The following is a 26880-nucleotide window of genomic DNA, read 5'->3' on the forward strand; positions in this document are numbered from 1 at the left end:
AATGTAATGTAATGTAGTGTAATGTAATGTAATGCAATGTAATGTAATGTAATGTAATGTAGTGTAATGTAATGTAATGTAATGTAATGCAATGTAGTGTAGTGTAGTGTAGTGTAATGTAATCAAACAATTTAAAAGGGAGTTTTCTTAGGGTATGATCTGCCTCTAGAGTATCAATAGATATTTTGGTAGAATTCTCTTTCTTGACTCTGCTCTTCCCATCGTCCGATCTACGGATCTCAGGACACAAGCCTACAGAAGCCTGATCTGACCTACGAATTTAGAACTTGTCAGACCCCACAACTCCATGAGCCAATCCCTTGAAGTAAATTTCTCTCTCTCTACTTATATATATGTGTATATATATATATATTCACACATATGTCATTGATTCCGTTTCTCTAGAAAACGCTATGACAATCTTTCTAGCAGAGTTGCCAGATTTCTACATGGTAAAGTCTGATCAACATAGTCACAGGTCAGCCCATATTCAAGGGGAAGGTAAATAGACCCCACCTTTCAATGGGAAGAGTGTAAACTATGTATGTCCATCTTTAATCCACCAAGTAGAACCTCCCAACTGGAAATAAACAAAAACAATCTTCCATTAAACAACTCTTGGGTGAAAGCTGAAATATAAGCAGAAATTTCAGAATTTCTGAAAAATAATGATAATAAGAAACTATATATCAAAATCAATGGAATACTTTTAAAGTATTGATCCATGGAAAAATTCATAATGGTAAATACTATGTCAATAAAAATGAAATAATAAAAACAGGTGAATTAAATTTCCAACTGAAAAAGCTATAAATAGACCAAGAAAGTAAACGAAAAAGAGTTCAAGGAAGGGAATAGCAAAGATAAAAGCAGAGAACAGAAAAACAAATCAAATTAATAAAAATTCTGGTTCTTTGGAAAAAATCAACAAAAGAGATGCACCCCAAATGAATTTAATTTTACAAAGGGAGAAAACACAAATACATGACATAAAAAGTTAAACAAAGGAAATAACTGTTGATACATAGGAAATTAAAAAACTCATAAGAGACTACTCTGCACACCTATATGCAAACAAAAAACCTAGATGAATGCATAATTTCCAGCACTGACTCAGTGGAAATACGAAGCTAAGCAGACCACTTGCCATAGAAAAGTTAAGAAAGTCATTGCCGTAGTTTTACGGGACTGCTGTAACAACATACCACAAAGTGGATGGCTTTAAAAAACAGAAATTTATTATCTCACAGTTCTATGGGCTAGAAGTCTGAATTCAAGGTGTTGGCAAGGTCATATTCTCTCTGCTCTGGGGGAAGATCTTTCCTTGTCTCTTCAGCTTTTGGTAGCCATGGGCGTTTTTTGGCATTCCATGCTTTAAAGATACATCTTCACATGGCATTTGTCTTCCCGTTGTGTAACTCTGTCTTCATGTCTGGTCTTCCTTTTTATAAGACACCACTCAGAAGGGATTAGAACCCAGCCTGTTCAGGGATGACCTCCTTAACGTAACTGATAACATCTTCAAAGAAAGACCTTATTTCTTAACAAGGTCATATTCCCAGGTACAGGGGTTGGGACTTCAAGATATCTTTTTGGGGGACACAATTCAATCCATAAGAGTTATCAAGGAACTATCCCACAAAAAAGTAGAAATAAAACAAAGCAACAACAACAACCCAGTAGGCCCAAATGATATCACAGGAGAATTCTACAAAAAGAGACAGAAAGCCTTAGTGCTACTTAAATTGTTTCAGAGAAAATGAAGGAAAACTTCCAAATTCTTTTCACGAAACTAGTATAATAGTGATACCCAGATATGATAAAGACACACACAAAAAAGAGAAAATCTCAGACCAATTTTACTTATAAATTTTGATATAAAATATCCTAAATAAAATTTTAGTGAACAAACTCCAATACCACATTAAAAAGTCCAGGTCCACCTCCACTGATACCTGAGGGGAGAGGTTTCTCATTACTGCTGGACTGGGCTGAAAGGTGGGGCTCCTTACATGGTCCCTACTGATAACACAGGTGGGGGATGGCCTTATTACCACTGAGCAGTGGTGAAAGTCCTGACCGTACGAGGCGTCCCCTGATACAACCCAAGTGGAGACGAATAAGGGAACTGCCAGGTGGGGCTGGAAATCCAAGCTCCCCATGTAGTCTTCACTGACGCTGCAGTTGGGGGAGAAGTTGTTACCACCTGGCAGGGATTACATTTCCGGAACCCCCTTCAGTCTTCTCTGACACCACCTTGGCAGTGGTCCTCAGGGGTCCTCATTACAGCCTAGAGAGAGTGTGGAAGTCTAGGCTCCCCAATCAACCTTTGCTGGTATGGATGGGGAGGGACCACAGTTTTTTCTGTGGTGTTTGGTTGGAGTAGAGTGATTACTCTGTCTTGCTAGGCTGCCCTTCCTTTGTCCTTTGGCTAAGAGAGAGGAGGCTTATGTTGAGGCTCTTTTGTCTGTACCCGTTGGCATTTCTGGGTTGCTGGCTGTATTAGTTTGCTAGGGCTGCCATAGTAAATTCAGGGCGTCAGCTGGGCCATGTTCTCTCCAAAGGTTCTGGGAGAAGATCCTTTCTTCTTTCTCCCAGCTTCTGGTAGCCCCAGGCGTTCCTTGGCTTGTTCAGCATAATGCCAATCTCTGCCTTCGTCTTCACATGGCTGTCTTCCCTCTGTTTCTGTGTCTCTTCTCCTCTTTTTATAAGGACATCAGTCATATTGGATTAGGACCCACCTCAATCCAGTATGACCTCATGTTAACTAATTAAACTTGCAAAGACTCTATTTCCAATAAAGGTCATATTCACAGGTCGTAAGGGTTAGGATTTTAACATAGCTTTTGGAGGAGACAATTCAACCCGTATCTCTGGCTTCTTCTGATTCAAGTCTGGAATACGTGAGGCCAAAAGAAAACCCGGGGAACTCACGACAGTGTTGTTAGTTGAGTGCTGAGGTCCCTAGCTAGTCAGCCGTCTTCTCTCCACCTTTCAGAGTCTTATGATTGTTTTGTACATAAAGTCTGGAGTTTTAGTAGAGAGAATAAGGAAAAATAAGTCCATTCCATTTTCCTGGATGAAGAAGTCTTTGCAAATAATTTTGAATACTTTTTTCTTTTTTTACTATATACCCTCAGTTTAGAAAAAAAGAATGAGAAACAATTCTTGAAGTATTTTTTGTAGGTTTATTTTACAAATGATGTCACAATTGCAAAATTGTTTTATGTGCATTGTAATATTAAGTAAATGAATAATGTGTTAATATTGCTGGAAATCAGGATTTTTACTGTGGATGAAAGAAGGTAAAAATATGGAATAAGGGAAACCAACGAAAAAAAGCCTGTGGTTGCATTGGAATTTGGAATTGGAGATATCAGTACAAACTCATTATGTCAAATATAATATTTATCTAATCTATCATCTATCTGCATACATTTTCTCCCTCTCAGCTCTGCATTTTGAGAGTGCCTACAAGTAATTACACTCCAATGGCAATGAGCACACAACCTAGGACCCAAATCTAAATACTATTCTCCACTAAAAGGAACCAGAGTTTTTTAGAGAAATACCTGATTCGAAGGCTGTAGTAAGGAAGGAATTAGTTGAGCCCGAAACATCTTGTGCCAGATGTGAGGAAGTGCTTGTGAAATACCTTGAAACCAGTTTCAAGTTGCTTCCGCTGCCAAATCTGGCACAATTTGAGCATCAAAATAAATAAGGACTGTAATAGATTATAACTCACTGAACAAAATAGGAACCTATGAGTCATTACTGATAATAGTAATAGATGACTGATAAGTAGGTAGGAAGATAAATAGACAGACGGACAGGCAGATAGGTAGTTAGAAAGGATAAATGGATAGATGAGAAGGGAGGGGCTCTTCCTTACAATAAAAATCTAACTCATAAACGAGGAGAGAGAAGAAGAGTTGGAAAATCACCATTTTGTAATCATCATTGTGAAGACTGGATTGGGCAAGAATCTAGGGGGAAAGTTGGAGGAGGATCAGGATATTTGCTTGGTTCTCCAAGTGTTTCTCCACAGATTGCCTATTAGCTGCAAGGAGAAAAATACTAACTGTACAGTGGATAAATGGGACCACTCTCTGACTGGAAAAGAAAAATTAACATCATTGATGAGGGGACAGCAGACATCTCATGCCTCTGTGACTCCCTGAGTTGGGTGCAAAGTCACTTATATAATCTTCTGTCTGGGGATGCCATAAACTCAACCTGATCATGAGGAAATGGCAGAGAAACCAAAATACCTTTTAAAATATCTATGTCATTAAAGATAAAAAAATGGCTGAGAAATTTTCTAGATTAAAGGAAATTAAAGAGACATGACAAACTAAAGGCGATATGTGATCCTGGACTGGATCTTGTACTGGAGGGAAGAAAGTATAAAGGATGTTTTTGGGATAAAACCAAACCCATTTCTGCCGAGTTGATTCCAACTCATAGTGACCCTATAGGACAGAATAGAACTGCTCCATAAGGTTTCCAAGGAGCAGCTGGTGGATACGAACTGCCGACCTTTTTGGTCTGCAGCCCAGCTCTTAACCATTGTGCCACCAGGGCTCTGTTTTTTGTTTTTGGGATAGTTGACAGAATCTGAATATGGATAGCTGGTTAGGTAAAAATATCATATCAATGTTAAATTTCTTGAATATAACAACTGGACTGAGATTTTGTAAGAGAATAAAGATAATATTTCTGTTCTTAGAAAAGGCACATGAAGAATTAGGGGCAGGGGCAGATTAACTGGTAAGCAAAGTATGCACTGGCTGAATTGTGTTTACTTAACTGACAAAAGAACAAACAAATTTGTCATGGAAGAAGTACAGGCAGAATGCTCCTTAGAAGCAAGAATGGTGAGACTACATCTCACATACTTTGAACATGTTATCAGGAAGGACCAGTCCCTGGTAAAGTGGAGGGTAAAGTGCTAGGTAAAGTGGAGGGTCAGCGAAAAAGAGAAAGACCCTCAAAGAGATGGATTGACACAGTGGCTGCAACAGTAGGCTCAAGCATAGCCGTGATCATAGGGATGGCACAGGACCAGGCAGTGTTAAGTTCTGTTGTATATAGGGCCACTATGAGTCGGAACCGACTTGGCGGGATCTAACAACAAATAATCTGTAGTGCACAATTTCATCTATTTTTCACCACAGATTAGCAAGTGTTATGAATTGAATTGTGTCCCCCCAAAATGTGTGTCAACTTGGCTAGGCCATGATTCCCAGTATTGTGTGGTTGTCCTCCATTTGTGATCTGAAGTAATTTTCCTATGTGTTGTAAATCCTATCCTCTATGATGTTAATGAGGCAGGATTAGAGGCAGTTATGTTAACGAGGCAGGACACAATCTACAGGATTAGGTTTTATTTTGAGTCAATCTCTTTGAGATGTAAAAGAGAGAAGTGAGCAGAGAGGAGAGGGACCTCATTACCACGAAGCAAGAAGAGCCAGGAGTGGAGCGAGTCCTTTGGACTTGGGGTGCCTGCACTGAGAAGCTCCTAGACCAGGGGAAGATTGATGACAAGGAACTTACCCCAGAGCCAACAGAGAGAGAAAGACTTTCCCTGGAGCTGGTGCCCTGAATTCAGATTTTTAGCCTCCTAAACTGTGAGAGAGAATAAATTTCTCTTTGTTAAAGCCATCCACTTGAGGTATTTCTGTTATAGCAGCACTAGATAACTAAGACAGTAAGTAAGCATAAGTAAACGTGTGTGTACCTTGCTTATTGGGTAATCTGTCCCTGATTAAGGGGTAAAATATATGCTGTATCATGATGTAGGTAGCCTATTCTCCAATATGTATTTGGAGAGATAGAGATACTGATAATGTAAACGCGGCAAAATGTTAAAAACTGGTGAATCTGGATAAAGAGTATTTCTGAATTGACTTGCAACTTTTCAGTGAGTTTGAAATTTTTATAATGTAAAAAAAATTAAAAATTCAAGATAGAACAAAAACTAGAACAAAGGCAGAAAATGGAAATCTTGTGAAAGCTTCATCTCTGAATCATAGAAGTCTGTTACAAAACTATTTTCTTTCAGGTTGGTAGAGTCTATGATTATCATCATTCTTCACATACTCAACATGTGCTGAAAGAAATAGCAGCACTTCAATTAACATAAGAATTTAGATCAGGTTCCTTAACTCATTAAGGAGAAGTAGTGAAAATTGAGAAATAGGAAAAGTGATATTTCTTTCTTGCAATTAAGGTGCATCTTTACATAGAATTCAATGAGGCACACGTATTACGAGAATATGAGTATTTTAGGCAGGCATTTGAGGTATTTGTTTAAACATGATCTGTGTCATTTAATAGTCAGTGTCCAAACACAGCAGTGGTTTCCTGAGCCCTGGGAAGTATTTACAAACTCAGCGCAGCATTCTCTTTCCTTGTGACTGCCTGCATCCCTTCCCTGCACCCCTGCCAATCCTGATATCCTTTTACTCTTAGCAGAATCTTATTTCACTTTAGTAATTTGCACATTTGTAAAATCGGACACCTAGGGTTTTAATTGTCGAAGCATTGCTCAAGGGGTGTCCCAGCTTCTTGGCTTCTTTAAATATATGTGTGTGTGTTTGTGCACTGCAGTCTGCTCCTTGATAAACTCGCCCTCGGGACTCTCTTAGAATTCAGAGTTCTTGATGTGTGGCCTTAAGTTTGATTGACTGTGATCATGTTTTAGAGGTCAAACTCTCAGAAGAAAGGGACTATGTGTGTTAATTTTCCAGATAAGCGTCATCATGAAGACCAAAGAAACTTGTGAAACATACAGTTTTATGGCTCTACATCCATTAACAAACATATTTAACTACAAACACACACACACAGTTGCCGTCAAATTCATTCTGACTCCTGGTAACCATGTGAGTCAGAGCAGAACTGTGCTTCACAGTGTTCAGTGACTGATTTTTGAGTAGATCGCCAGGCCTTTCTTCTGAGGCACCTCTGGGTGAACTTGAACCTCCAACTTTTTGGTTAGCAGACAAGTATGTAAACCATTTACACTAACCAGGGACTTCACATTTAGCTAGTCTGAGTCAAATTCTTATCTTTTTACTTAATGGGAGAAAAAAAAATCCTTACAAAGAATAATAAAGGATTAAAATTGATCAGTTATTTACCCTCCAAGAGAATCAAGGCCTTATTATAGTCAGTATAGATTGCATTCTTTGGTTTGTTCATTCATTCTCTTATTCACTAGGAAGACACTTCATGTACTTGTAGTTACTGGAGGCTGAAAAAGAAAAAAAGTAGTACTGGGCTTTTAAAAAGTCAATCGTACATACTACTTGTTTGCTTTGGAATGCCAAAATTATACATTTTGTATGACAAATTCATGGTTGAGCAGAGAGAAAGAGCATAGAGAAGGAAGACTAAGCACAAAATAAAATTCGGTGGCTTTCATCGGGGTAGCCATTGAAATTGTGGGCAGCGTAGTAAGACTTGGTGACAGTGTCCGCTTCCTTGGAAGGGAGTCCCCGTGTTCTTTGGATGCCTAAGAGTAGGAATGTTGGCTAGGGGCATCACGGGGCAGGGAGGATGTTTTGTTTCGTTTTTCCAAAATGAAAAGAGCTTGTGTTTGATGACTGTGAAAGTAATGTATATTTGAAGCAATTTTGAAGCGTATAAAGTAAAAAAATAAGTCCTTAATTATTCTTCAAAGATAATAACCATTAAGTTTGTTTATAGCTTTCCAGACTTTTAAATTTAAATATTAAATTTAAAAAACTCACCTAGTGACATATCAAAGACATTGTTTCATGTCAATAAATAAATACAGACCAACCTCATCCTTTGTAATAGCTACACAGTTTTCATTAACATGGGTGAACCATCCTATAGTGAACCAAGATCTTATTTACGGATAATAAAGTTGCCTCCATAGTTTTTGATATTATGAAGAATGGTCCGGTAAATATCCTAATTTATACATCTTCGTCCACATGTCCAATTATTTTCTCAGGATAAATTCCTAGAAACAGAATTGTCGAGTCAAAGTGGCTTCAACATTTGCAATACGTATCGCCAAGCTGCCCACCTGAAAGATTAACCCTAACAGTCTGTGAAAGTGTGTTTTCCCATGCCATTGAAATCACAGAGCATTAACAATCTTTGCTAGCCTGCTAAGTGATCAAAGACTCCTTTATTATGTTAATTTGAATTATTATCATTATTTTTTGCTAAGATTCAACATCTGTCCATATATTTTGATTGTTTATGCTGCTTCTGTGGATAGGGAATATTTGGACTTTATATATTTTTCTGTTGAGCCAATGATCTTTGTTTTTTAATTTCTAAGAACATTTAAACATCAAGGGTATTAAATATGTCTGTCATATATATCACAGATACACCTTCCTTGTTTTTTATTTGTCTTTTAGCTTTATTTATTGTGTTTCGCATAAAGAAGTTTTAGATTGTTGTGTAGTCAAATCAATTGGTCTTCACGCTTCTGGTTTTTGGCCTTATTATTGTGCTTGAAAAGGCCTCCCCATTCCAAAACTGCATACGTATTCTCCACATGTTCTCCTGGATTTTTAATTTTTTTTTTTTCCTTTTTACTCTATATGGAATTTTAATTTATGTGTGATAATGAAGTAGAGGGCAAATACAATGCAAAATTTTGGTGAATTAAAATTAACTTAGTTTTGTAAATTTAAAGTTATTTCTTGGAACTTTACAATGGAAGAATTAGACTATGTTTGAAATACAGTAAGTTTATAACAAAAGTTATGAAAAAATAATATAATGGGAAATAAAAAATACACCTTGTTCTCTGGTTGTCTCAATTATCTCTGAGGTGAATTGATAGCAAAGGTTCCTATTTAGGGGTTGTGGAACTCTGAATCACAAGGAGGATACATAATTTACCCAGGCTAATCTACATTGAGGGAAAAGTGGATGAGAGATACTTCGACCATCTGGGAGAAAAACATTCTATACTTTCCAAGAATTATTGGGGGTGGGGAGAGGGCTGCAGTGTTTTCCCTTAAGCGGTGTTTTCAACCTACAATGTACACTGAAATCACCTGCTTTTAAAATGCTGATGCCTGGGTCTCTGATTTAATTGGTCTGGGCCTAAGCATCCAGGATTTTAAAAGTTCCCCGGGTGATTATATAATCAACAGCTGAGACTGAGAGCCACTGGCTTAGAGCTCCCTAATGATGCCTTACTGATGCTGTTGGCTAAATGCTTAGTCATGGTTCAAACAAAGTTGTGTCTCTAAACTTCAGTTCTAAAGCCCTTCCATCTTTGGGCCATAATGTATTGTTGTAGAAACAGCTAGGACATTGGCACTGGGTTCAATATGATCTTCACATCCTTCTTGGTGCTTTGGAATCTACACAATGGATTTAAGAGACTTGAAGAACTGATGTATCTAATGAAAGTTTTCAGAGTTCTTTTCCAGGAGAGTGTGACCCTAATGCTCCACAGCATGTTTTTTCCTTTTCAAAATGGGCAACTGAGAGCTTGACATAACTAACGCCATAATGAACCTGTAAGTTTCTCCTTCTTTTTCTCCTTTTTTGCCTTCTGCCTTTTCGCATACCTTTGTTAATGGCTTTGTTTTATGACTTAGGATCCCCCACAGGAAGATTAGAGCCCAGATGTCAGACCCGTATATTTTTAGCCTGTTAAGGAAATGTCTGGTTCCCTATCTCTTTAGTGTGATAAAGAGTCTCTTGTGATTACCTTGGAATGAATAACAACACTTCTAACCTTTGTAAAAATCATATATAAGCTCTAATGTAAAAATGCCTTTTGGGACTCCCTAAGGACAGCCTGCACTGCTGTTGGGTCCCCGGTGGTGTACATTTCCTGAATTAAAACTTTCTCACTCTTTCTGAATTGGAGTATGTTTCATTGGCTTGACTGCTCCAGGGCACGGAGCCTATTCGGGTAGCAAGAGTGAATTTGTTAGTTTACCTTAGAAATATAACTTTCTACTATGATTTCTCTGCTGATCAAAATGAAGAACTTGTGTAAAAACTTTGTAAAACAAAACTTTAGCGCAGATGTGGTCATTTTTCAACCTCATCCTTTGTAATAGCTACACAGTTTTTATTAATACAGGTGAACCATATGTAAACATACCAATATATAGCAAGATACCAATATATCAATTGTGGATTTTAGAGTGATTTTTATTTTCTGTATTTGTCAAGTATTCTTTTTAAAGTGAATACATACATACATAACATATATGTTAATGTTTTGTAAGATCGATATTTTCATTGATATAGTATAACCACAATGCTGTTAAAAAATATGTAGAAAAAAATGCATCTTACTGTTATTAATTGTTGCCTGTAGGTGGTTGGGAGTATGGGCAATTAATTTTTTCCCTCTTGCTTTTGTGATATTCTTCAAGTTTTCTGTCATAATCATGTATAACTCCTATAAAGAAAGAGATCAAATATTTCTTAAATTGATCAAAAATTCATAATGGGCTCATCTATATCACCCACATATTCTCAATAACTTTCATTTTGTAAAACCAATACAACCATTTAAGTGGTATTCTTGCAAAAAAAAGGATTTTAATCTATATACTTTATTTGATTTACATTCTTCACTCTTTAAATAATTGTTTCGTTCTAAAGAGGGGAAGCTTATTTTTCTATCTTGATATTTTCATGTGGAAGGGTATTATGGTGGGCTGCTTTGGTGATTTTTTTCTCTTCCCTTCTTCAAACCTATTCAAAAGGGAGGAGATGCTAATTACCTGGTAAGAGACAGGCATCCATTGGGTCCTGGCCCGTACAGCAGCCTCACAACCAGGAGACCCACTCTCCGCTCTCCTGTACTGCCTGCATCATGGATTGGTCAGGGCCGTGTGTCTCCAGTGGTATCTGGTCTTATGTGATGTGTACGCCAGGGCTGGGACAGGGAGCAGGTCTGCAAGTCTGCCTGTCTGTGGGTGACTGGGTTGCTGTCAAGACATACTCAGTCTCTTTGCATACTTAATTCCATCTCCCCCGCCCCATGGGTGCCAAGGCTAGAAAGGGCGAAGTAATAAGGAACTCTGGTGTGCAATAGTTAAGTGCTTGACTGCTAACTGAAACGTCGGCAGGTCAGCGGTTCAAACCCACCAGCAGCTCCACAGAAGAAAAGACCTGATGATCTGCTGCCTTAATGATTACAGCCCAGGAAACTCTACAGGGCAGTTCTACTATGGCCTACAGGGTCAGTATGAGTCAGCAACGACTCGATGATACACTTCAATCACAACAAAAGAAGCTTCATTTTGGCCTGAGTCCAAACTGTATTTGCTAATCCATCTTTATAGGGAGCCCTACTGGCTGAGATTTACTGCACCTCCAAAAATAAGGCTGACGCTTTGATCTCATGTAGTTATCAGTTTATATGCTATTGAAGTAAAATCTGTAAGGGAAGTAGACAGAATGTGGAACAGAGAAGGAGTAAATTGTTGGTTTACCCCCAGCCTCTAATACATTCTCTTAGAAGCATTTCATTCAGTGACATTCATTACCTACTTACGGCATGTCTACCATGTACAAAGCCTTCGAATAATTCACAATCTAAAGCGTGTGTACGTGCCTGGTAGTATGAAGTGTACGGGTGTGTGTGTGCACATGTACACATGCACAGCCCTGTGCACATATAAGATTGCTCAAACCTGCACCCAACTAATTGTACAATAACGTCGTAAGTGCTAGAAGAGATATTAGAAATAAGTCAGTCACAGAAGGACAAATATCGTATGATTGCACTTACATAAAAAGACAAGAACAGGCAAATGTATAGAGACCAAAGTTTCTTAGTGGTTTCCGGGGGCAGGAGAGAGGGGTAAATGGGAGGTTATTGCTTATAGAACATTGAGTTTCAGTTTACAATGATGGAAAAATCACATTGATTAAGGGTAAGTTTGCACAACCAATTAATGTAATTGCTGTCAATAAGTTGTACATCTGTAAAAAGTTCAATTGGCAAAAGTTGTATGAGAGATATATTTACAACAGCAATAACAAAAGAGCAGCTGCTGAGACTGCTTATGTATAAGCAAATACCTCATAGGATTTGATTTCTTTGTTTGAAGATTTAGGGGGATGGTTTTATGGGACATCTGGTTAATTGGCCTAATACTGTGTTTAGTGCTTCTGTTCTACCTCCTAGTTCGATGTGTAGCTCCTGGGGTCTTAAAAGCTTCCAAGTGCCCTTCCAAGGCACAACAATTAGTCTTTATTCGCCTGGAGCAACAGAGGAAGGAGAGCCAGGAGTAGGAGGAGGAAATGGAATGTGTGGCTAATTGCCTCCATGAACAACTGCCACCTTTGCCATGAGACCAGAAGAACTGGATGGTGCCTGGCTACCATTACTGAACATTTTGGTCAAAGATTCTATAGTAGAATCCTGATCAAAAGAGGAAAATGCAGAACAGAGTTTCAAATTCACGATGAACTCCAGATTTTCTAGAGCTATGGATGCTGGACGAACTCCTGAATCTATTGCCCTGAGATAATCTTTAAACCTTAAACCAAAAATATCCCCTGAAGTCTTCTTAAAACCAAACAACAGTTTAGCTTACGTAGTAAAGGTATCTTCCTTGAGCATTGTGCTCTTGTAAGATTTATTTATATGGATTCAAACGGACAACAGTGACTCGAAAAATTAGATAGGAAACTTAGGGGGCAGTGAGTTTATGTTAATGGGGGAGGAACAATTCAGAAAAGGAGAGTGAGAATGGTTGCACAATTCGTAAGAATGTCATCAATGTCACCGAACTGTACATGTAGAAATTGCTGAATTGGTGTATGTTTTGGTGTGTATATTTTCAACAAGAAATTACAAAATAATACCCGAGAGCCGAAAGACCACTTAAAAGTCATTTAGTCCAAACCTGTTAATTTACAGGCCACCGCACCTAGGGAGGTCAGCGACTTACCCAAGATCAGAGCGCTACTGGCACCCTGGGTTTCTCACTTCTGTGCAGGTGAATTACTAGAAGCGAGGTACTATACTAGGACAGAATTGGGTTAAGAGTTGTTGGATTAAATGTCCAATAGCATCTGACACAACTTAATTAGCATAAAACAACTGCATGCAATCCAAGGGGATTTCAGGTGAGACACATTCCCTTGAGCAATCAACTGGACAGTCTTGGCACCAGGGGGGAAATGTGATTGGGGAAATAGCTGTGAATAGTGTCCTTTCTGTGCCCCAGAAATGTCCCATTTGACTGGATGTTCAGGAGCATAAGAAGTATATGGAATGCACTGCTATGTGCTGAAAATTTTCCTTATTAATTTAAGAGTGAACAGCATGTTTACAGCAAACTAATAAAAGGCTTACTGAGTTTTGGGGAGCTCAGTGTTCTCTAACTCTTGACTCTGTTCTTGGTTACATCAGTAACTCAGGTGAATTTTAAGTACAGGGTCAGTGAATGTGAATTGCCCCAGGCAGGGTGGCATGCTGGAAAAAGAGAAACAAGGAGTCATCAAATGAAGTTACTGTTTAAAATGGATCAATTCTAGCGAAGATCGATTTGTTAAAATATCAAGTGAACCTGGCCACCAAATTCCCATCTATTACTTAGCCAAAGCCCTCTAATTTTACTGCCACTTGACCTCCTTGTCCCATCCAGGAACAGCCTGGACCAAAACCAAAACCTGTTGCTGTGGAGTCGGTTCGACTCGTAGTGACTCCATAGGACAGAGTAGAACTGCCCCATGGAGTTTCCAAGGCTTTAATCTTTATGGAAGCAGACTGCCACATCTTTGTCCCATGGAGTGGCTGGTGGATTCAAACCACCAGCCCTTTGGTTAGCAGCTGAGTGGTCAACCACTGTGCCACCAGCACTTCTTAACAGCTGTGATCAAAAACAGGGTGTGTCTCTGGCTACAGAGCTCAGATGCCACTCGCTAGATTCTCCTCATGGCATTTGAGGTTGAGATCCACGTATTGGCTTTGCTCCCTGGGCAGCTGGGAGGTTGTGTGGGGTCACAGGGCTTCTCGCATGGATATGTGGCTTCCGGAAAGCGGCCTCATTCTCTTCTAGGGTAGAAATGATAGATGCATCTCTGTTCCCCTTGAGGACTCCTCACAAGATTCCAGATGATCAAGCAGATTTTACCTTGAATTGATGTTGTATTTTTGGGGTGACTTCCCAAAGGAAAGGCACTTCATATCACTATCAGCCTCATGGAGGATTTTGCTATTATTGGGTTTTTGGAAACTATTTGCCTGTGCATAGATTTTTCAAGAATCCCTCTGTCTATATAGTACAAGAAGTTTTCCTCTGCTTCTTTTTACTTTATCCTGCTAGTCATTCACTTATCCACTTGACAGAGACATACTGAGTGCCTGCTCTGTGCCAGGCACTCTCTGTATTGACAAGATCTATGGTTGGTCATGTGACTTAGGAATCTGGGAGGAGCACTTTGGGTAGCTTCCTCTGAGATAATTAACTTTAAATAAAAATAATCCAGTCATCAAGCAGAAATATATTTCAGGGACTCAAAAAAGGGGGGGATGGAGGGGCATTTATAATCTCCAGTTTCTATTCTCAACACACACTTTCTTAGTTATGTGGTCTCGAGTTAATTAATGATGTTTATTTTTGCCCAGGAGTAAAAGAGTTCTATGGCTCAGGAATTAGAACCTGAATTTCGTAGCGATGCAAAAACAATTAAAACTAAACCCATTCCTTCAGATAAATGCCAACCCTATTTCACACAGCTTTCTAATCCAGAAGATCCTGTAACTTTCACATACGAGTTATTACTGATACATTAAGTATTGTTTTCTAACTTTTAGTTTCATTCTGTGCTGTTCATATTCCTTTCAGGAAATGTGGTAGATGAAGCATTATATGTTTTCTCCATAAAGGCAAAAATCTTCAATTTAAAATCTTCAAAGCCCGGCCTTTGTCTTTTAATCCTTTGTCAGCATAACCCAGATCTGACTATATCTCCTGGAGGGCTTTGTTTTCTGCGGCTGTTATGACTCTAGGCATTTTCATTTTCAGCAGAGAATGGTGAATCATGAGACAAACTCTTTTAGTTGAAGACTCAGATACGGATAAACATGATTATATATCTAATGCTTGCTACAGATGCATAGGTGGTGCAGTGGTAGGATTCTTGCCTCCCATGCAGAAGACCCAGGTTCAATTCCTGGCCAATGCACTTCATTCGTAGCCAGTCTATCAATGGAGGCCTGAGTGTTGCTATAATGCTGAACAGATTTCAGTGAAGCTTTCAGACTATCATGAATACTAGGAAGAAAGGTCTAGCGATCTACTTCCAAAAATCAGCCAATGAAAACTTTATGAATCACAATGGTCCATTCCCCAACCAATCATGGGAACTGGCACGACTAGACAGCCTTTTGTTCGGTTGTGCCTGGGGTCGCCATGAGTAGGGGACCAACTGGACAGCTGCTAGCAGCAACAACAATGCTTGCTCTGCACAAAACATCCCAAATGGAAATTTGCTGAAGAAATTCATAATCACATTATATTATTATTTAACAGTTATTTAAAGAAAGGAGATACACTTATCACTATTAACAAACGAGTTTGATAAAAAGTGATGGGAAGTCTCATCTTGAAGACAAATGGGGGGGGCAACTCAAAACATTCTCAAAAGGAGTTTTGAAGGACATGCTTAAGTAAATCTGCACATATACATCCAAAAAGTAGACTGAAGAGAAACTGGTTAAGTAAGGTAGGTATATAAAATCATGAAATGGCATTGATTAAGCATATACTTCCACTCAACACATGATATTAATTATGTGTATAATTGTGATAATAATTATATTAAATAAATATCTACTTTCTTAGCAATGGTCAGGGAAACACTGTCCTGTTAAGGGTTTATGTTCTTCTTCTTGTACTGGAAATACGTGGTGTGTTTGACAAAAAATAATTTGCTAACAACGGGCAATATAGGGATTTGAGATTTTAAAGCAGGTATCTTTTGGAGAATCATTTTTCTTTTTAATTGATATCTCATTTTTAAACAGAGTATATGTTTTGAACTCACAGAATATTCTTTTTTTCTTTTTTTTATTGTGCTTTAGGTGAAGGTTTACAGAGCAAATCAGTTTTTTATTAAATGATTAATACGCATATTGTTTTGTGACATTGGTTGCCAACCCTGTGACGGGTCAACACTCTCCCTTTCTCGACCTTGGGTTCTCCATTTCCATTCGTCCATCTTTCCTGTCCCCTCCTGCCTTCTTGTCCTTGCCTCTGGGCTGGTGTGCCTATTTCGTCTCGTATACATGCTTGAACTATGTGTGTTATCGTTTGTTTTATAGACCTGTCTAATCTTTGGCTGAAGAGTGAACCTCAGGAATGACTTTAGTACTGAGTTGAAAGGATGTCCGGGGGCCATACTCTCGGGCCAGTCTCTGACCAGTCTCTGTCAGACCAGTAAGTTCGGTCTTTTTTTGTGAGTTTGAGTTTTGTCCTACCTTCTTCTCCAGCTCTGTCTGGGACCCTCTATTGTGATCACTGTCAGAGCAATCTGTGGTGGTACTCGGGCACCATCTAGCTGTTCTGGACTCAGTCTGGTGGAGGCTGTGGTAGTTGTGAACTCACAGAATATTCTTGACATGAACTATTGGGACTATCTTATAGAATCCTTACTTACAAGACCGTGAATTCCAGATGGAATTTTTAGTAGTTTAGGTGTGGCTCTGCTGGAGGCAGGGAAACACTCTAAGAATTCTTCCTTTTTTAATTTTCTACTTTTTTTGATCATCAGTACCCAAGTCCATGATTTTTTTTTTTTTTTTTTTTGTGTTTTAGGTGAAAGTTTATATAGCAAGTTAGGTTCCTCTTTCATAATTTTTATACAACTTGTTTCATGACATTGATTACATTTTTCACAATATGTTAAGATTTCTCATTATTTCCATTCTTTTTGTTCTGTTTCCATTAATCTAGCTTCCCTGCCTCTCCTTGGCTTCTCATTCTTGTTTTAAAGTAAATGTTGACCGTTTGGTTTCATATGGCTGGTTAATTTAAGGAAGCACAGTAGTCATGGTGATATTCTTTATTTTATACGCCAATCTCTTTATTTTGATGAAAGGTGACCACTAGGAGTGGCTTCAGTTCCAAGTTAAAAGGGTGCCAAGTCCTTGATGTTTTGAGAAGAATAATTTATCAGAACTCTAGTGCTAGAAATAAAGCAAGTTTGATTAATCTGGATTCCATTAATTAAAACTGTGTGAAATGCCTTCTTTGACTGAGATGGTTTTACCAGTGCATTGTTTTTAAAGAAAAGTTTTGCTAAGCAAATTAGCATTAAAAAGTTTGTAAGAGTATTATTTACCTACTTAAAATATTTTTTTCTTTTTGAGAAATGAGATGTTCACGTTAATTCTGTGTTACCAGATGTTGCTAATTATGAATATGCTTTTACTAAGTCTCCTTCTTTCCTCTAGAACTTCCTAGAATATATATTTTTGTTATAACTTCTAGCTCATTGTACTAGAGGGTCTGGTGTAGATGCTCCTGAACTGCGCCTTACTCATCTGTTAATCTAGAACAGTGCTTTGTATATAATAAAGCTCAATAAATATTTGTTGAGTGAATAAAAGAGAGAAGGATAAACATTCTGTCTTAAGAGCGTCTTTGAGGTTGAGGAGGGGTCTAAATGGTCACAGACTCAGTAGGCTGGGAAGTCTTAGGGTGACAGCTTCACTATTAAGGAAGGGATAGGTAGTTTGGAGTGAAGGCAGTGAGAGTAAACTTGAGTGTTCAAGAAATCAGTTTTAAGTCTTCCTATGGTAAGATTAAGACTAACACCCATAGGAAGTATTTTGGAGAATTTTTGAGTACGCCTACTCCTCACTTACTATCTCGTTATTTGACATTTTCGCATTTACAGCAACAGTAAAATATCTACTATCCGACTATTTTGTGCATTAATGATGTGTGTCTGGCAGTAATGAATGCCAAGGTGCAAGGCAAGAGTAACGCTGGCTGTGGTGGTTAAGGTTATGTGTCAGCTTGGCTGGGCCTTGGTTCTCAGTGATTTGGCAGTTATGTAATGATGTAATTTGGCAGTTATGTAATGATGTAGTAAGCCACCATTTTGTGATCTGATGTGGTCATCCTCCATTTTCACATAATGACCTGGTCTTTGGAACCTAATCATTTTGCTAAGTGAGGAGTGGGTGTACTTTTCACTATCAAAATGATCAGGGAGGATACACATCTTAGTCTGAGTTCTTTAGAGGAATAAAACCAGATATATATATATAGAAATTTACTTCAAGGAAATGGCTCTCACAATTGTGAGGAAATGACTCGTGCAATTGCGGGGACTGGCAAGTCCCAAATCTGTGGTCAGACAACAGGCTGAAGACCTCTGCTGGCTCACATGGTTGTAGGCGCTGACACACTCAAAATCCGCAGGTCAGGCAGCAGGCTGGAGACTTCTGCAGGCTTATGTCTCAGGAAATGGAGGTCAGGTGATGAGAAGAATGCAGGGCCAAGAAAAGAAGCAAGCTTTGCCAGAACATCCATTTATAGACTGGAGGTAGGGCACATCCCCAAGAAAACTCCCCTTCTAACTGATTGACTGCTCACATCAGATCACAAAATGGAGAGTGATTACATAATGTTTGCCAAACCACTGAAAATCATAGCCTAGCCAAGTTGACACATGATATTAACCGTCACAGTACAAGTGGCATTTGTTGGGAGGGAGATAGGGTTAATAGACGTTCTGCAATGTACTAGAAAATCTACCATAAAGAATTTTCTAAATCTCACACAGCTGTTGGACATTCTGCTGGACATTCAGGTTGACACTTCTTTTTTGGTGACTATCTGAGCCTAGACCAATATTTCTCAAACTTTAACAGGCATACAGATCACCTAGGAATTTTGATATAATGCAGATTCTGACTCAGGGGGTGTGAGGTAGTGTCTGAGATTTTGTAATGCCAAAGACACAGATGCCTGGGTCCCACTCCCAGAGGTAAGACTTGTTCACCAGGAGTTTTAAAAATTCCCCAGATGGTTCTAATGCACAGTCATGACTGACAGTTACTAGCCTGGAGTCTAACTCTCCCCCCCACACCCCACACAAATCAGACCTGTTATTTGTCACCATAAAAGGTCTGAATTTTAAACAGATTCTTGGACTTGTGGCTCATATCCATCAGCTAATTCAGTTTTAGCATCTGTCTCATCCTCAGTAGCTTTTCTAGAACTACTTTCACCAGGAAGCTCCATGTGTTTTTCCAATTCAAATTTGGGATTCTCCAGCATTTTTACTTTTCTAACGAACACATCATGGAGAAGATAAACCTATTGGAAAGCCTTTTCTATGTCTTTCCCAGTGCTGTCTGGAATCAGTTTATTGACAACTTCTTTTTAAGTCATTTGTCTGCACCTTTTAGGTCATGATTTCCATCATCTTCTTTAGATTTGGCAGACCTACTGGTGCTGAGCCGAAGAGGTATTCTGAATCTGATTATTGTGTTTTTAGTAAAACCAAGACAGAACAGAGGAAATAAATAACCATCTTGATATCAACATTAGTTTCAATCATAGTCTACCATTTTTGACCACCTGGCCCATTATGTCACAGGTAAGATCCATGCCATGGAAGCTGGTCAGGTGGTTTTTGCCCTGAACATGTTCAGTAATTAGCTTGCATTTTGTAAATGTAACTGTCATTCTGCAGGTCAGCAAGGCTCACTTCAACAACACGACTCTTGAAGCCATCAGATGCAGTTTTAGGTCTTTGAGTCCTTGTGACTAGTATTTCCCCAAGAGTTCTTACATTGAACATAGATGGTGCTTTCACATTATACCAATCTTTCATAGAAAATGGATCAACCACTTTCTTCTTGACCCCCTTTTGGCTACCCTTTGTAAGGACTTGTTCTTGCCAACCAACATGGTGTTGCACAGACAGCCAAAAGAGTCTAACTCTTTTTACATATAAACATATTTTTGTGTGTTTTAAAATACATAGAATTTTTCAAGAATGCAACCACCATGAAAATAGAAGGGGGCCTGTACTTTGTTTTGTTTAGAACTCTTCTAAGAGTTGTTCACCAGTTTGGAACAATCTAGCCACTGATGACAATTCCAGTCATGATATTTAAAATACTAATTCAGTCTGTCTATCTGCATTTGTAGCTCTTAAACGTACAGTGATTCACCTAAGTTTTTGACACCTTCAATAGGTCTCCTAGTATATTATGTCCAAACATTTATATATTGATATATATGATTTTGTTATGATTTGCTTTCCTTTTTATTTCTGATTTATAATACAATTAATCATTATGTTGATGTTTTAAAAATTATGTGGGTAAATTATTAAGGATATTATCTTAAATGTCATTTAGGATATTAGTGGGGCACTGGATCTGATAGGGTTGAGAACTACTGAATCATATAGTGAAAGGAAGGAGAGAGGTATCAGAGGTGGCAGAGTTGAGGGCAGGGATTTTAGGATATAGGTGAACATAACGCTCTTTACATGGAAGTGAGTGGATGACGTAGTAAATCTCCTTTAAAATTATAACTTTAAACGACAAAATCTTAAATCACAAAAGGGGGAAAAACCCACAGTCTCACTGCCTACTTTAATTTTTCTGTGTTTCTTATTGATATATAAAAATAATAAATACTATACTCATAAGGTAGATAGGATTTTATATTTTTTTAATTAATTTTAATTAACAATTTTCTTTTTTAATTATTATAACATATTCTCATAATGATTTTTTCAACTATTTGTTATGTAACTGAAGACTTTCTATTTTTTTGCTACTATGAATAACATTACAATACTTATTTGTATGATTATGACTTCTTTTTTTTTTATAGAGAGATTATTACGTGAGAGAGGAAGTGCCAAGAGTGAGATTACTTAGTCAACGCCTATGAATATTTTTATGGTTCTGAAATGTGTTGCCAAATTGCTTGCTGAAAGGGCTCCTGTTGGTGTCCTGGCCCCAGGAGTAGGCTTGGGGGATGGGTGCTCATTTGGTGTTTAAAGGTCAGACTTATTTTGATACAAGAGCAACATATGTGTTATATCAAGCTAACCATTTATCAACTGTTGCTAGACAAAATGTGTCATTTCTTAATGTATAAAATGAGAATACAATCCAGGAGTCATGACAAAATTGGTCAAGTTGTGAGTGGGCTAGGCAATCGCAAACCTCAGTTCTGTCCATTTTTGGTCGTAATTGTAAAGTAGATCCCCTCTTCTGGAAGTTACATTAGGGGTAAGCCTGTGCCACGCTCCAGGCGTGACAATCTCATTCTTCTTTTTGCCACAGCACACATGAGAGGGCTGTGGGAGTAATTTACTCATGAATATACATTTTGGGCCCCATTTTATTTCATCATCTCCTGCTTTTGAGAAGATTAAAAATGAATGTTACGGCTGGTTCCTAAACTCCCTGGAAAAAATGCAATTTTCCTCTTACTAAATAAATAGGGCAGTCAGGTTCTGATGTGTATCTTTTAAAATACTGCACGTAAGAGGTTTCATTTGTACGATGCTAGAGTTGCATAATTGTTATTTTTGGTTTAGCAGATACATTTCATGAAAGGGCTAAGATGAACATGTGAACAAACTCAGGGAAGCTGGAGCCACGGGAGATCAATGAGAGAATGGATTCTTTCCATGACATAGACTTAAGTCAGGTGAACTATTGCAGAATCTGAGGTCTGGTATTTTTAAAATTGCTCCAGGATATCCTTTAGTCACAGCAAATTGGCTAAATCCCTTTCTCCCTTTTTTCGCCAATATACTTAATGTCTTTGTGTAGAATTTGGAATAACACCATTTATTGGTTATTCTACAAGTAAAACACTCACTCACATTCACTCTTGGAGCTATTCTCTTATATTCACATTTGATTTCTCTGTCTCCAGTACCAATTTAAACTTCCTTGAAGATCAGGACATCTATTTATTTAATTTAATGGCTGCCTCTCTTTCTTTTTATCTCCAGGCACATCGTTATGGATCACTGAAGAAGACCACTGCATTTCTCAAATGACACAAATCATGGCATTCACCAACAGCCAGAGAGATCTCATCAGGGGGAATTTTAAACGTAGAAAAGACACCAGAGAAGCTGGCAGAGAACAGAACAGCAGGATGGATGGGATAACCCATGTTTTCCTGTTGGCGTCCTGGTCTCAGGAGCAGGCATGGGGGAAGGGTGCTCATTTGAGCATTATTTATTTATTTTTCTCCAGGAAGGAAAAAGGAAATGTTTCATTTATTTTATTTATTTAACTTTTGGGTGAAAATATACACAGCAAAAGATACACCATTTCAATGATTTCTATATGTACAATTCAGTGACATTGATTACATTCTTCAAGTGTGCAACCATTCTCGCTATCCTTTTCCAAATTATTCCACCACCATTAACACAAACTCACTGCCCCCAAGCTTCTCATCTAACCTTTTGAGTTGCTGTTGTCAATTTGATCTCACATAGATAATTCTTTAAAAGAATACAATGTTCAAAGCAGACATACTTTACTAATTAGGCTAAACTATTGTTAGGTTCAAAGAGGACTTCAAGGGATAGTTTTGGTTTAAAGTTTAAAGTTTATCTCAGGGCATATTTTTAGGGGTTCATCCAGCCTCAATAACTCCAGAAAGTCTGAATTCCATTTAGAATTTGAAATTCTGTTTTGCATTTGATCAAGATTCTTCTATAGAATCTTCAATCAAAACATTCAGTAATGGTAGCTAAGTACCACCCAATTTCTTCCGGTCTCGTGGCAAAGGATACGGTTGTTCATGGAGGCAACCAAACACGCATTTCCTCTTCTGATTCCTGACCCTACTTCTTCCTCTGCTGCTCCAGGAGAATGGAGGCCGATTGTTGTACACTGGATGGCTACTTGCTAGTTTTTAAGACTCCAGTCACTACGCAACAAACTAGGAGGTAGAACAGAAGCACTGAGAAACAATATTAGGCCAATTATCTGGAATATCCCATGAAACCATGACCCTAAATGTCCAGACCAAGAAAACAGATCCCACCGTGTGTTTGGTTGTACATAAGCAACGTCAGCAGCTGCCATTTGAGCATTATTAATGAAACAAAAGAAGTCCTAGAGCACAGTGATTTAGGCACATGCTCTAGAGTCAGACAGACTTGGGCTTTGCGTCCCATCCCCATCACTTTGGGCAAGATCTGTAAGTTTTCTAACCTCAGATTACTTTCTGTAAAATGGGTTTAATGCCTACTTTCCACAGAGGCTAGATGGAAGCCTTCCTTTCCCAGTCTTCTTCCCAATGATAGGTCCTGACTGATGGTAAGCAAAGGTGGCTGATGTTTGAAAAAAAACAGGCATGACTTTTCATCATATCATTTTTTATTTGGCCTCTGGTATTGTGGGGAAAATATTTGGACTCACTGAACTGACTCCGGACACAATGAAACACTGAACATCAGTCTGTATTTCAATAATATAATAATGTTATGAGGGGAAAAAGAAAATTTCTTTATTAGGGCAAAAAAAAAAAGCATAATATAGTTTCCTTTTTATGAAAATGATCTTTTCTGCAAGTTGTCATGTGATTCTGGACTATTAGAAGCAAGTGCTATTTTTAATTTTGGAGGTTATGTATAAACTTCCTTTTCTTTTCCTATGATGTATTGGTTGAATTGTGCTTATATAGGAATGTATTAACAAACTAATAGAACTAATAAGTGAATTTAGCAAGATTTAAGGACACAAGGTCAATATATAAAACTTAATTGTATTTCTATGTAACAGCAGCAAGCAATGGGAAAATAAAATTAAAAGAATTATTCCATTTATAAGAGCATTCAAAAAGCATAAAATACCAATAAATTTAAGAAAATATATGTAAATCTCTACAAGCATCTCTACAATAACATTAATGAGAGAAATTAAAGAAGACCTAAATAAATGGAGAAATGCACTGTGCTCATGGATTGGAAGACAATATTGTTAGGAAGTCAATTCTTCCCAAAGTAAACTATGTTTTCAGTGAAATACCAATCAAAATCTTAACCAAATTTTTTTTTTTTTGTAGAAACTGCCAAGCTGATTCTAAAATTTATATGGCAATACAAAGAACCAAGAATAGCGCCCCCCCACCAAAAAAAAAAATCTTGAAAAAGTAAAACAAAGTTGGTAGGCTTGCACTGATAGATTTTAAGAGATATTTTAAGGCTACAGTAATCAAGACAAGATGATATTGGATGGTGCCCCGCTACCATTACTGAACATTTTGATCAAAGATTCTGTAAAAGAATCCTGATCAAAAGGGAGAAAATGCAGAAAGGAATTTCAAATTCTCATGGACTACAAACTTTCTGGAGCCATGGAGGCTTGATTAACCTCTGGAAATATTGTCCTGAAATAATCTTTAAACCTTAAACCAAAAATATCCCCTGAAGTCTTCTTAAAACCAAACAATAGTTTAGCTTACCTAGTAAAGAATGTCCCTTGAGCAATGTGCTCCTTTAAGATCTGTCTAGATGGGATCAAATTGGCAACAGCAACATGAAAGAAGAGAAAACTTAAGGGGCAGTGAGTTTATGTTAATGGGGGGAGGAACAACTTGGAAAAGGAGGGTGAGAATGGTTGTGCGACTCAAAGAATGTAATCAATGTCACTGAATTGTACATGTAGAAATTGTTGAATTGTTGTATGTTCTGCTGTGTATCTTCTCAATAACAACAACCAAAAATAAAATAAATTATAAAAAAAAAAGACAATGTGGTACTGGCATAAGGATAGACAAAACAATCAAGCAATAATATCCAAAAATAGACCCACACATAGATGTTCAAATGATTTTTTTAATCAAAGAGTCAAAGCAATTTAAGAGGAAAGAAAGCTCTCTTCACAAATTATGGTAGGCAATTGGATACCTCTGTGAAGAAAAAGAAACTTCAACTCCAACCTCACATAATATGCAAATAGTTAAGAAGGATCACAAACCTAAACATAAAAGCTAAAACTCTAAAAATACCTTAAAAAAATAAAGGAGTATCTTTGAGAACTTGGCAATAATTTATTAGGTAAAATATACAAAGAAAGCTAACCATTAAAAAAATAGATAAATTACACTTCATCAACATTTAAATCTTCTGAGCATCAAAAGATATTTTTAAGAAAATGAATAGACAAGCTACAGACTGGGAGAAAATATTTGCAATACATAGATCTGATAAAGGATTTGTATCCAGAATATACATAAAGAACTTCTACAAATCAATAATAAAAATTCAATGAACATAAAAAAAATGGACAATAGATTTGAATAGACATCTCACAAAAGAAAATACATGAATGCTCAATTAACATGTTGTTATGAATTGAATTGTGTCCCCCAAAAATGCGTATCAATTTGGCTAGGCCATGATGCCCAGTGTTGTGTGATTGTCTACCATTTTGTCATCTGATATGATTTTCCTATGTGTTGTAAATCCTACTTCTATGAGGTTAATGAAGCAGCATTAGAGGCAGTTAAGTTAATGAGGCAGGACTCAATCTACAAGATTAGGTTATGTCTTAAGCCAATCTCTTATGAGATATGAAAGAGAGAAGCGAGCAGAGAGACGGGGGACCTCATACCACCAAGAAAGAAGCACTGGGAGCATAGTGAGTCCTTTGGCCCCGGGGTCCCTGCACTGAGAAGCTCCTCAGTCAGGAGAAGATTGATGACAATGACCTTCCCCCAGGCTCAACGGAGAGAAAAAGCCCTCCCCTGGAGCTGGTGCCCTGAATTTAGACTTCTAAGGGGCAAAATAAAATTACAATGTGATATTATGTCCCATCTACAAAAATGGTTTAGCCCAATTAATAAGAATGTTTGCCTTGAGCATTGCACTCTTATAAAAAATTATGTGAGTTTAAACTAACAATAGTTAATCAAAAGCACAGATAAGAAAGTTAAGGGGAGGAGCCTAAATTAATGGTGACGAAACAATACGGGTAGAGATAGTGAGCACGGTGTCACAATGTGAAATAAGTAACCAAAGTCATTGAACTGTTCATACAGAAATTGTAAATAGGTGTATGTTTGATTGTTGCTGTGAGTCAGAATTGTCTCAACAGCAATGGGTAATGGGTTTTGATTGTGTATATTGCCATTGTCTTAGGCAGGGTTCTCTAGAGGAGCAAAAACAGTGAAACATATACATATATATGTATATATATATATATATATATATGTAAATATATATATGTTGTTGTTGGGTGTCGTCCAGTCGGTTCCCACTCATAAAGACCCCCTGTAGAGCAGAACAAAACAGTGCCCAATTCTGCACCATCCTCACAATTCTTGCTATGTTTGAGCTCATGGTTGTAGCCACTGTGTCCATCCATCTCAATGAGGGCCTTCCTCTTTTTTCATGTATGATGTCCTTCTCCAGGGTCTGGTCCCTCCTGATAACATGTCCAAAGTACGTGAGAAGATGTCTCACCATCCTCACTTCCAAGGAGCACTCTGGCTGTATTTCTTTCAAGACAGACTTGTTCGTTCTTCTTGCAGTCCATGGTATATTCAATATTCTTCACCAAAACCATAATTCAAAGTCATCAATTCTTCTTTGGTTTCCTTATTCATTGTCCAGCTTTCGCGTACATATGGGGCAACTGAAAATATTGTGGCTTTGGGTGACATCTTTGCTTTTTAACATTTTGAAGAGGTCTTTTGCTGCAGATTTCCCCAATGCAATACGTTGTTTGATCCTGACTGCTGCTTCCATGGGCACTGATTGTGGATCCAAGTAAAATAAAGTCTTTGACAACTTCAATCTTATCTCCGTTTGTCATGATGCTGCTTATTGGTCCAGTTGTGAGGATTTTTGTTTTCTTTATGTTGAGGTGTAATC

General features: G+C 37.9%; 1 non-coding gene and 1 pseudogene across 1 annotated transcript; one reads left to right on the plus strand and one right to left on the minus strand.

Moving 5' to 3' along the window:
* Positions 1–15103: 15103 nt before the first annotated feature.
* Positions 15104–15174, plus strand: TRNAG-CCC (transfer RNA glycine (anticodon CCC)). The gene has a single exon. It is a non-coding gene; the product is annotated as a tRNA-Gly (tRNA).
* Positions 15175–19136: 3962 nt separating this feature from the next.
* Positions 19137–19916, minus strand: LOC101348520 (40S ribosomal protein S3a-like; annotated as a pseudogene).
* Positions 19917–26880: the final 6964 nt, after the last annotated feature.

The sequence above is a fragment of the Trichechus manatus genome, unplaced genomic scaffold (assembly GCF_000243295.1).
Source record: "Trichechus manatus latirostris isolate Lorelei unplaced genomic scaffold, TriManLat1.0 scaffold00071, whole genome shotgun sequence".
NCBI lineage: Eukaryota > Metazoa > Chordata > Mammalia > Sirenia > Trichechidae > Trichechus > Trichechus manatus.